This window comes from Columba livia, chromosome 1, assembly GCF_036013475.1.
Source record: "Columba livia isolate bColLiv1 breed racing homer chromosome 1, bColLiv1.pat.W.v2, whole genome shotgun sequence".
Lineage (NCBI taxonomy): Eukaryota > Metazoa > Chordata > Aves > Columbiformes > Columbidae > Columba > Columba livia.
In genome coordinates, this window is record NC_088602.1 from 9772708 (window position 1) to 9785194 (window position 12487).

At 40.5% G+C, this 12487-nt stretch overlaps 1 long non-coding RNA gene across 1 annotated transcript; it reads right to left on the reverse strand.

Moving 5' to 3' along the window:
- Positions 1-3020: 3020 nt before the first annotated feature.
- Positions 3021-8567, reverse strand: LOC110364921 (uncharacterized). Its single transcript, XR_010467027.1, has 4 exons — positions 7872-8567; positions 6565-6793; positions 6300-6394; positions 3021-5573 (listed from the first exon to the last, which is right to left on the reverse strand). It is a non-coding gene; the product is annotated as an uncharacterized LOC110364921 (long non-coding RNA).
- Between the last annotated feature and the right edge of the window lie 3920 nt (positions 8568-12487).

Genomic DNA, 12487 nt, shown 5'->3' on the forward strand with positions numbered 1-12487 from the left:
CAATTTAAACTGAGAATATTAAGAGCATTTTCCTGCTGGCTGCCCCTCAGTATGCATTTAATCAGCTTGAGTTCTGATTACAGACAGTGCTAAAACCTGGCTTGTGACCTAGACCTAGCTTTATTAGAAGTGATTTGGGTGTCACTCAGAAAAAAATAAGATATATATCCAGCTAAAAACAGGGAAGAAATGATAAATTAAAAAAAATACTAGCTCTCAAAGAAATGTAATTGCTGTGTTTTAAGCTCATGTCCTTTTCTCTTCACCAAATGATTCCAGACAGAGCAATGAATGACCAGTAAATTCTTAAATTGGCTCTGAGCTGGGTTGCACTGTTTGAGAACTCTTGCAGCGTCCACATGAGGCGTGGAGTATCTATCCTCAAAGTCATGAACATTTGTCTTTGTTTCTCCATCAGATTTGCTGTGCGTCACTCCAGGGGCAGCCAGAGGACACATGGAGACTGGAGCAGTAGATTGTTTGAGGGCGAGATTTACACCGAGGGCTGAGCACACTTTTCCCATGTAGATTGCAAAAGAAAGTTCCTGTATCAGACTCTATGAATATTGGTGTTATCAACAGTGCATTATTCCCCAGGCATCTAAGACATTTATTTAATGGACTTCTTGGCTGCATCTCAACATCATTACAGACCTTGATGATATCCTTACAGACATTCTTGATCCTGACATCTTTTCCAGCTTGCCTTTGTCAAAACACTGTTCTTCCTCACCCGAAGTGTCATAGAATCCAAAATATCTGTAGACGACGCATGGGGCCACCAGAAGAGCGGGCGGGTGCCTGTCTCTTCTTTCAGCCTAGTCCACCCCACCATGGTGGTCTGCTTCAGGATGTTCTGCAGACCTCATTCGAGGTTATGAACTTTCCAGACAGAGCAGCATATGAAGTTTTAAGTTGTGACTTCTTGTCACTGTTGCTGTGACGGATGTGCTGCTTCTGCTTCCCTTCCTGCTCGGTGCCCATCTGTGTGCGGCTGACCACAGAAATGAAATGCCCATCTCTAGCGAGGACAGCCATTTTGGTAATTGCAACTCTTTTTGTCACTAGGCAGTCTGTACGTCAGGGCCAGTTTTCACTCCAGAAACTCATGGTATGAATGCCTCGCTCAGCTTAAGGGCTAAGAAAGAAAAGTAAGTTCAAGGTGAAGCTCTTTACCATGGCACTTGTTTCCCCCTCTCAGTGTGTAGTTGCTTTTCTAGCCTTTTCCTGAGAGCGTTTAACATAACCCAAATGAATTATGTCCTCGGCTCCACTGCTTAGTTCCTCCCTGTCCATGCAAAACACTATGTCAAGAAGACTCCTCTTGAAGCTTTCTGTTGTCCCTTGTGGATTCCTGCAGATCTCTGGAATATAATTTATCTGATGCAATTCTTGTCAGCCTTCCGTAGTTCACAATCTCCAGCTGTGCGCTGTGGGACAACACTTTATCCTTTTGGTGTTTACCTTACCCCCTCTCCACCCACCTCCTCAGGAAATCTCACCAGAGCTCTTGTGGCCCGAGTGTCAGTCTTCTGTCCCTGGCATGAGAAAAGCCAGAAAACACTTTTTATTTTAAAAGTCAGATCTTCAGTAATGTGAAGCTTTTCCATCATACACTAAACTCTAATGAAAAAAAAATAATTCCCTTCTTACCTAGTGATATGTCTCTTGGTCAAAATTTTTCCTTTGTTTCATTCATCCTAGTGTGTTTTTTGTGTTTTGTTTGTTTTTGTTTTGTTTGTTTGTCTGTGTGTGGTTTTTTTTTTGCTTGTTTGTTTGTTTTTCTAATTCCCAAATGTCCTTTTATTTTTTTATCTATTACAGATGGCATATCTCAGATGGCATAGCTTGGAGTTTTCTTTTTATATATATATGTATCTATATATATATATCTCCTCACCCCCCAGAGGTAGTTATACATTCTTATAACTCCCAAAGATTTGCAGTTTCAAAGCATGTACATATGACTGCAAGAAAATGAGTTAATGTGGGTCCACGGCATACTGCTGAGGAACTGAGTTACTTAATTTCCCTGAAATAAAATAGCTCATTTTATTTTATATTTGCAACATGCTAGGAATATATAACTGACTGCCTAACAGCGATTGCCTCCAAGTTGTTCAGCAGGAAAGCTGCAACAATTCAAACTCTGGCATCTGCTTATTCATACCCTAAACCAGCTTTCTCAATATACTTTCTTGATTTGTTTCATGGAGTACGGATGGGTTTCATATAGCTGAATTACCCAGAGAGCAAAACATTCATGGCTCTCTGGTAGCTCTTCAGAAGTACAGTTAATAAGTAGCTGTACCACAGTTCGTAATTTTAAAGTTGAATATGCATATAATTTTGTTGCTGGATCCAAGTCAGTTCTGGGGAAGACTTTGCCCTAATTTTAAAACCTGTTCCCTCTACTGGGGCGCACACAACACATAAGAACTGGGTAATTGATTTTCCAGGGCACGCTGCTCCGCTGTGGGCTGGAGTGGCTAATGGGTAAGTGCAACAGTTCAGACCAGTGGGATTACATCCAAAGCGGGACAGTATACTTTTCTTTTTAGTAGTCAAGCTTTAATAGTTACTTCTGCACGTCTGGGGTGAGGTATGTCAGAATTACACATTCTCCTCCATTTCAAGAACAAATGCATCTTCCAATGGGATATTTTTTTGATTGCTGCAACTCACAGTGAAGGGCATGATTCATAAGGGTGGCTTCTGAATAACGTAACTTCTTATTAATGAGACTGTTACTTGAGCATAAGCATGGTGTTCAGAGATAGATAACCTGGCACAACGCAGAGGAGAACACTCCACAGCGTGGCTGAACTGTTACAGAGCCAGCTGAGTGGAAAATTCAATGTCTACATGCTGGCCTCTGGGCTAAGGTTTAAAAGCATCACTGGGATAGCTGAGCCGTGAGGTTTCCACCTCAGCTCTACATCAGGAGAAATTTAGTCAAGTATTTGTCTTTACTTGTTAAATAAATGATCTATCCAGAGATGAGCTTTGTTACTCAATGTAACATGCTCCTAACAAATGCCAGAAACTGGAATTCCCAATGCACAGTGATTTGTAAGCTATAGGAAAATGTTGCAATGCTTCATTCTGTAAATGGTGGTGGTGGTGAAACTACTTTTAAAAATATCCTTTCCAAATCCACTTTAGAGGCCACAAATGTAAGAAATTATATGTAGGTACACATGTAAATCTTTTGGACATCTTGCACACACTCAAATGCATTGTATTCCTATTAATGTCAGAGGTTAATGTCATATTTGTTGTCTGGTGTTTACTTCAGCTTCTCACAAACTTGAAGCACCAGAGTTATGGTGCTTTTTGCTCCTGAGGTAACATAATGACACGGCCATTCCTGCTTTTGATTATTGTTTGTATATTTTGAAGTTTCAAAAATTTAGAATTAAAATTAAAAAAAAAAAAGGAAACCACATAAGCTCTTTTATTAAAGCCTATATTGATTCAGAGCTGGTCTCTGGGGCATTGCTTGTGCCTTTTTTTCAGTCATAGGGGTAAGAATTTAGCTGTAGCACACAACAAAGCAGAGCAGGGGTGGTGGAGTGAGCGGAGCAGGGCTGTATCTGGTGCCAATCCTGTCTCTGCTGCCTGTGTCAGGCAAACCTTTGCCCCGGCTTCACAGCCTGCAGAATGGTGCAGTCCCCCTCTTATCTGTGGCAGGGATAAATAGCAGGGTGAAGTGGAGCCACAAATAATATTTATGTGCAAGAAAACAGCATTTTTTGGCTTGGGAAGGTGAAAGTGCAGAGCTACAGTGTTTTGTGTTTCTGTTGTTCCTTTGAATAGACAGAATAGCAGCACATACACAAACACATCACCCTCCTGCCTGCTACCCCACCTGCAGACTGCTGAGGTGGAGTCAGAGAGACAATGACTGGAAACACCTCTGCAGGGTCAGCAGCTGAGGTTCCTCTGGCTGTCAAATGGAGAGAGAAAACAAAAGCTTTCCCTGCTCCTGAGATGCAGATTTACTCACGGCTCCTATGCCCAGGTTAAACCAAATATATACCTTTTTAAATCTGAGAGGGCACCAAACTTTAGACTTAATTAGTAAAAGTCAGTGCAGCTAATGACAGGTAACAAAATATAACACTGTTCAGGTCTTATCTGCAAAAAATCTCTAATTCAGTTTCACCTGCTTTCCCTGCATAATTTCCAGTGTAATAAAATTCAAAAGAATATCTCAGATATATTGAAGAGGATAAATTTTACCCTAGCACTGTATAAGGGTGTCTTGCTTTACTCATGAAATCTCTGGGGGCATCTATGAAAGACATGACTTTAAAGCTTCAGCTTCAAATGGTGTGAAAGGCAAAGAGGAATTGTCTTGAAACTCAAATTAGTTCAGATAACTTTTGGTGTGGTACCAAAATACAGGAGCAAAGAATATGACTTTGACAGACATATGAAGTTTGACAGTTGCTTAATGGACAGTGTGACTAAGCTATTTATCACAAATAGGTGCAATTTCAATGGGAAACGTTTCTGTTCCCAGGATTTGAGCACTTTCACTTGATGTGACAAAACTTGCAAGCATACCTGCAGCCTCCAGCCCAGCCTAACCTAACGCTAGAAGCCCTGTCCAAGCTCAGCCCAAAGAATTTGGCCCCAATTCACCTTAGAGCAAGCTGTCTCATCACATTCAATGTTAGCTCTGGTCCTACTGAGAAACACAATGCTCTGCTGTAGGCCAAAAAGTTTTCTCTGACTAAACTAGGGTGACTGAAACATTTTGCTGATGTGTAAGCCCAACTTCTTAGCTGTGCTTTTTCAATCTATCTGTCTCAAGAGGATATATTAGCAAAAAAAAAAAATTAAACATTGTTATGTGCAAAGTTTATTTAGACATCTTGTTTTGAATTGTGGTTATGTTCTTAGGAACAACATTTTTTTTGGCAAATGGGAAATTTACCTGGATACTCAGACAGAAATCTTGATTTCTATATTCAACAGGGACATTATAACATGGCAGTGATACTTTATGCAACAAGACCTAAACAACAGCATGCAATTAAATAATTTTGTACTTTTTTAGAAAGGGTAGTAAATGTTCAACATTTCTTGTGGTATTTTAAGGGACAATCAAAAAGTGCCTGCCATACTTGATATAAAAAAGACTGTTCTCAGTGCTTAGTTGCCACCGCTCTGTTTGAGTGTTTCTGTTCCACATATGGCAAAGCAAAAGGTACTTGCTTCAGCCAGATCCTCCTTCATGCAACCTACCTTTAGCAAACCTGACGTGAAATAGCTGCAATTTGATCTCGTGGCTTGGTAGTCCCTGTCTGCCGCGGTCCATGCTGTTGGCTTCTTCATCTCCTTCCCTGATCATCACCAGGTTCCCTTCAGCCAACCCTGCACTTCAGTTTGTCCATCCTCCCATCTCTGCCTCATTGACATTACGTACATTTAAACACATTATGTGCAGGACAGAATATGCAATTCGGACCTGCTGTGTTTGCTTCAGTGTTATGGTCTGGTTGCTCTGTGCAATTCAGATAGTCAAGGGACCAATTTGGCTCCAGAAGACAAATGAAGAATTCCTTTTGTGGAGAGAAGAGGAGGGAAAAGCATGCATTATCACCAGAATTAGCTCCTGTGCAAACACTATTTATTTTACAAGTTGTGAAAATAAAATCTGATAACATGGACATGAGATCTATTTGAAATCTTTTGCTTATGACCTTCATTTAGAGCTCTATTCTAACCTGTGCCAGTGTTGGCCATTACAAAGTGGGAGAGTGGTTAACAACCCCTTTTTCCCTTTTCTACTCCTTCGACTTATGCACAAGAAAATAGATTAGATTAGGCCATGTTACTAAGAAAATATCTCATTCTATCACTCAGTTTGTGAACTCAATTGGCAGGTAATTTTGTGTACAATGTTGATTGCCTTTCACTGGAGACCCCGTTGTAAGTACAAATTAAGTGAAATGCTTAGAAACCATGTTACCAGATTGTTAATCTTTATGTTCTGACATTAAAGACTGTAATAGTAGAAATGTTAATTCTGAGGGAATTCTTGTGGGTTTCTGAATCAAATTTGTATTTTCTGAGGCCCTGTTTGCTACAGGGAGCCATCTGTCCTAATTTAGGGACTGGCAAAATGAAATTCGAAGTTAAAAGTGCACTTTTAATGGTGTAATTACTTAGTGGAGTATTAATATTATTCATCTTTTATTACAGTCATTCGAATCTAGTGGCAATGAATACAAATGGCTTCAAATCAATTACATTTGTACTAAGGACTTCTTACTTGGGCTTATTACCTCTGTGAAGTGCTAATTCTTTCATCATTGCATGTGATTACAAAAGTTGTCACCCATTCTTCTCAGCAGCAGAGGGAGAAACTGTCAGCTGCAGTCTGGAGGGTTATGAGGATATATGAAAAAATGGATTAACCTGAAGCGTGAGCCACAGAACAAAAAACTTTGTATGTTCAAGACCATAAGACACATAGTGGGTATCTCCAGGGGCTGGGCACAAAGGAGGGAGGCAGGTCCCAAAAAAGGTTACAGATAGGAGGTGACGTACCTTCTCAGAGGAGCCCCTGGTGGTTGGGGTTGGGTTGGAATTTCCCCAGGTACTGTCATGTCCAGGAGCTCCTTCTGTCTCATGGCATTTTGTGCCTGGAAATTTAGTGGACTTGGCAACTCCCTGCCTTTCATCGTGGGCTGGCTCTGCTGCTGGACCTCAACTGCCTGTGTGAAGGAAATTCCGTAGGACTGTGGCCACTTGTAGTCATGTGAAGAGGATGATGGGACTTGGGTAGAGATGGTCAGGTAGACGGGAGAAGCCAAAAGAAGAAAAGATGTGATGTGGACACCCAGGTGTTTCAACACAGCTCTGCAGGTGCAGGTAACCACCCTTTCAAGACAGGCTCTGACTACAATACCCACAAACCATACTGGAGCCAAGGACATCAAAACAGGGTCAAATGGAAGCATCTCATAAATTTTAATTTCAAATTCTATATTTTAGTTTTTATAGCATTCTTACAGAATTCTAGTTCTGTATCAAAATTAATTCAACAGTTTTTGTTGACCCAAAGCTTTATTCCATGCACTCAGTATTTAATGTTCAAAAATTTCGCTGTTGGTTGAAGGCAGATTAAATTTAAATTACAATTTAAAAAAAAATAGGCACATTTTACTGTTATTTATGAGACTCTTGTCTCACACTTCAGTGTGAGGTCTGTGGTTTCTAGTCTAGACCATCCAAGTGTGAAAGCTCTGTTTATTTATTTGTCTCCTAGGTGATAATGGCTGGCTCAGATGAATGCATAAATCAAGCAGTGGTTTGTCACATTTCTTTTCTTTTCTTTAAAAAACAAATACTCATATGACTGTAGTGGACTGAAAGAAAACTGTTGTAATACTGCACCTTTGGATCTTAATGCTATTGTATTAAAATGCTTTAGGGTGTTACAGTCTGGATGGGTAAATATTACTCATTCTTCACTGGACCAGCTTTCTGGAAGCCCCATGCATGGGGCTGCAGCAGCAAGAGTGGCGGACAACGAGTTCCAAAACAGATTTTATTCTGTCCAGAAAAATGCAGCCAATAAAGTGACCAAAACAGGGTTTATACAATTAGTTAGCGCTCCGACAACATAAAATACAGGTTCAGATATCAGTTGAGGAGATTATTGGGGTGCGGCAAAATGAGAATAATGAGGATCCACAGCGTGCATCCACATACTCACAAGAAACAAAACCAGAGCCCTCTGACTCCAGGATACTCACAAGAAAGTATCACTTGCCTGGGTTAGGCAAGGACTCACACTCGCCTGGGTTAGGCAAGGACTTATTCAAGGATACATCCAGTAAATTATCACTCACCCAAACGAGGAGGTGAGGCGCTCCCAATTCTGGGAAGTTTCCTTAGACAGCGTTCCAGTCTAAGGGGAGGGCTCCGGTTCAGCAGCCTCGCTGCTCCAAGAAAACCTCACAAAGGGGATCCTCGGCAGGCACCCCGTTTTATAGTCTAATCAGATCTGGCTGTGGGCATTCCAGAAGCTTCTCAGCTTCTCTGGACCACTCCTCTGCTAACAATCCTGTCAACTGACTCCGGGTCCCACAAAAGAGCCATTAACTGCCCCACTGAAGGCTCCAGTTCTCAGAGGGGGATGTGTAACTGCCACACCAATTCTCAGGGGGGGAAGTGCAACTGCCACAATGCAAAATTGAATACTGTCAGTTAGCAACTTTCCCACTTCTTGTCTTTAGTAAAGTAAATTATATTGTTCATATTCCATATAGTGGGTCACAGTGTTTACTCTAGAAACCAAGGTACCAACTGGATATATTATACCTTTGTGACAGCAGATGCTCTTTTTCCTGGAGGATCCAAGATCTGTGCTCAGAAACAATACGGTACAAGGCTAGTTTAGGAAGAAAGATGGAGAATACTATTTTTATGAATTTAATATTCAATTCTAATTTTGTCTTTTTCAAATTAGCATATATTGCCAACAAAAAAAAAAAAGAGGCATAGTTCCATATTAGTGTGAAGAAAACTATTTTCTAATACAATAACAAATTGTGCCATGAGCAGCAGAATTAATTAGATTCTGTGGTTTTTGAAAAGATATAAATGTAAATGAACCACTTTTCCATCCTCAGAGCACTTGTGGTATTTTTATCCTATGCAGACTTCCAGTGTCTTTATAGAGGATTGAATTCTTGCTGCTGTCTTTCATTTAATGAGGGCTATGACAAGAGCTTTATCTCATATGGGTGTGGTAAAATATGCAGGACTACAATGCACTTGAATCTCTGTTAGGTTTGGTTGAACTTAGAAGATTCAAATGTTATCAGTGAGTCTCACAAAGAGGAAGACGGATATACATATGATGTCTGACCATTTAGCTTTCATTTCCACAGAAAAATTGGTTAAAAATTTAAAGTATTAAGATTCTGAACTAGGTTGAGCTACATAATTGCTTGAACTTCTAAAATCATTCTTCCTAGTTAGCAAAAAAGTGCCCAATTTGGAATGAAGGTTCTATTAATGAACAGAATCTAATGCCCAGCTCTTGGTAAACATCAGAGTTGTTAAATAAAAATCAGAAGATAACTAAAATTACTGATTTAAAGCCAAGCTCCAAGTTTAGTAATTCATCTTCTTATAAACTAATTATTTTGCCAAATGGAGTTGAAATTGGAACAACAGAAAACCAGACTGATGCTCAGCAGTTTTTTTGTTTTCCCCTATGACCCAAAAGGCTGAGTTTTGGAAACCTCTTTAAAAATAAACATGAAGATTGTTGTCACCTGATCTTGTCACATCTTTCTGTGATTTGCAATCAAGAAAGGATTTTTCTACTGGTATTTGTAGTCTCTTCCAAGCACAGGGGCAAGGCTGTTTCGTGGGATAACACTGTAAATTCATTTTACAGGTTTGTAGCCCAAGTATGTAGTTTCTCTCATTTATTAAAATTTACATATAAATTATCATTCAGAGCAAAACTAGTCCTTTTAGACTGCTTTTAGTCAATGAAAAGAAAGGCAGGAACCTGCAAAGCTTGATTCAGTTAATCTAGGTTTGATGTCTAAGACAAATGGAAAGAAGCTACCTCTGAAGTAGTCCATACTTCTTCAGTGATGGTAAATCTGGATTAAATGGCCACCTGTGACTAGAAATCTAACTCTGAGACACTTAAGGTTAGGTGAGGTGAACTCCCTTTTGTCCTATAGAGGGTTCTTTTTCCTTCCCTCTCTGAACAACAGAGATCTGATGTCTGTGTTTTAGCCTCCAAAATAATCACCAGTGTAATACCATTTGCCTCTGAAAACAGAGATATACATACTCAGTGTACCCTTAAGAGTGCCCTCAGACTTGGCTGATAGAGTATTTCAGATTTTTTAATAAAATCATTTTTCATCAGTCAAGACAGACTATATGTGTCTGTCTTATCTTACACAAGGAAAGTCCCTGGCTTTTTGTTGTTCGGTTATTTGTTTAAGTGCTATAATTACCACATGATGTGTTGACGATATGGATTTTATTTTATTCTTGTGAGAACGACACTAACAAAAACAACCCTCCCATAATTGATTGTTCCCTCAAGAGGAGCAGGGGAGGTTACTCCATAGAACCATTTAAAGTTTCTGAATAAAAATCGCCTGTGCAAACTATTTATTTATTTGTTTGTTTTGTTTATATTATTATTTGAAATTTATTCAAAACTTAGAGTCCTGAGCAGCCTTCTCTAGCTGATGTTGCTTTGAGCTGGGGATTGGACTAGATGGTCTCCAGAGATGCCATCCCACCTCAGCTTGTCTGTGATTCTGTGAAATGACGTGAAAGTCGAGGGAAGTACCACAGGGTGAGTGTATTACACAGCTCAATCTGTTTGAAAAGAAAGCCTGAAGAGAGGCTTCAATGCAGGGGGCAAGTGCCTTGATGGGAACGAGACAATGGGCACTAAAAGGCTTTTGAGCAGCAAAAGAAGACTACAAGGACCAGCAATGGAAGCAAGATAACTGACAAAACAATCAGAGGGAGAAAACTTTTCCCAGTGATGGTAGATTAACCATCATCTGATGTATCTTCCACTGCTTTCTCAGGAGGTCTGGTTTAGCCAAACATTAATAACCTTTTTGTTAAATACAAGTTATTCATCCCATGAGCAGGTATAACCGGCTAAACTATATAAATCAGGGATTTACAGGATGCTGGCTTGGATGTTCTTACACTTAATTTACACCTAAATATTTACACCTATGTTTGACAGCTGAAGAGAATAAAATGAAATACGGGAAATAGTTTTTCTTCAGTCTGTTGCAGATTTGTGCAGTTTCATTAAAGGTTCAACAACAAGTTTTGTTCCTCCTGGGTGTTCTTAATGGTTGCCAAAACTGCCTGTTGACATTATATCACTTTTCATCGAGGGCTGACTTACAAGCGAACTGAACAGTATTGGAAGTAATGAAAATAAGAGTGTTTTGGCTCATGGGCTGATACCGGAGTGTGACTATGTGATGTGAAGACCACAGTGCCTGGGAATAGCATCTGTACTTTGTAAGAACCTTAACTGATCTTTCTTTTTTATAATAAATGGTCTGCCTCATACCTAACAAAATTAAAAAATCAAATATACTGATGAAATAAGATTTTAAAAGTTTTTAAATTATTGCAGTGACCTAAAGGCAATTTACAGCTTGGAATCGCCTCAGGTGTTTTTATTCCAGTACAGGAGAGGAAACTTCCCCATGAGGATGCTGTATATAATTCCCAAGTGGGTGTCATATATTCTGCCACAAAAAAAAGTAACTGCATTGTGGAGTGAATCTATCTGTCAACATAAATATTAATGTGGTGTTGCTTAGCTTCCCATGAACACTATGTATTAGCCAGACATCGAAGCTATTATCTGAAATCTTGAAATCAAGTGAGACCATGGTGGAAACAGTGAATATCAATGAGGCTGCAGCCTACACTAAACAGCGTTGACTCCTTATGTAAACAGTGGTTTGGGGACTGAATAAATCAGACCACCTTAGATACAGACTGTGTGTCCTTTCCTGGGACAATAAGAATACAAAATTGTGTTGGGTTGACCATGGCTGCATGCCAGGTGCCCACCAAGGCCGCTCTGTCACTCCTCAGCTGGACAGGGAAGAGAGCAAGTATAATGAAATGACATCATGGGCAAAACAGACATGACTTGGGGAAATTAATTTATTGCAAATCAAATCAGAGTAGGATAATAAGAAATAAACCAAATCTTAAAACATCTTCCCCCACCCCTCCCTTATTCCTGGGCTCAACCTCACTCCCGATTTCTCTACCTCCCTCCCCTGAGCAGCGCAGGGGGACGGGGAATGGGCGTTGTGGTCAGTTCACCACATGTCGTCTCTGCTGCTCCTTTCGCCTCAGGGGAGGACTCCTCATGTTCCTCACACTCTTACCCTGCTCCAGTGTGGGGTCCTTCCCATGAGAGACAGTTCTCCATTAACTTCTCCAACATGGATCCCTTCCTTGGGGTGCAGTCCTTCAGGAATGAACTGCTCCAGCCTGCATCCTCCACGGGCGTCCTGGAGCACCTCCTGCCCATCCTTCTTCACTGACCTTCGTGTCTGCTGTTATTTCTCTCACATATTCTCACTCCTCTCTCCCAGCTGCTGCCTTTCCCTGCATAAGTTTTTACCCTTTCTTAACTATGTTATCCCAGAGGTTCTACCACCGTCACTGACAGGCTTGGCGTTGGCCAGTGGCGGGTCCATCTTGCAGCCAGTTGACTTTGCCTCTATCAGACAGAGGGGAAGTGTCTAGTGGTTTTTCCCAAAAGCCACCCCTGTAGCCACCTGCTACCAAAACCTTGCTGCACAAACCCAGCACAAAAATAGACATGTTGGGTTTTTTTTAAGTAGTCCTCTTTGGCCTTTCATTTGCATACCGACACAGAAGACGGGCAAATAAGAGGTACCTACCACACTGTATTCTCTCCGAG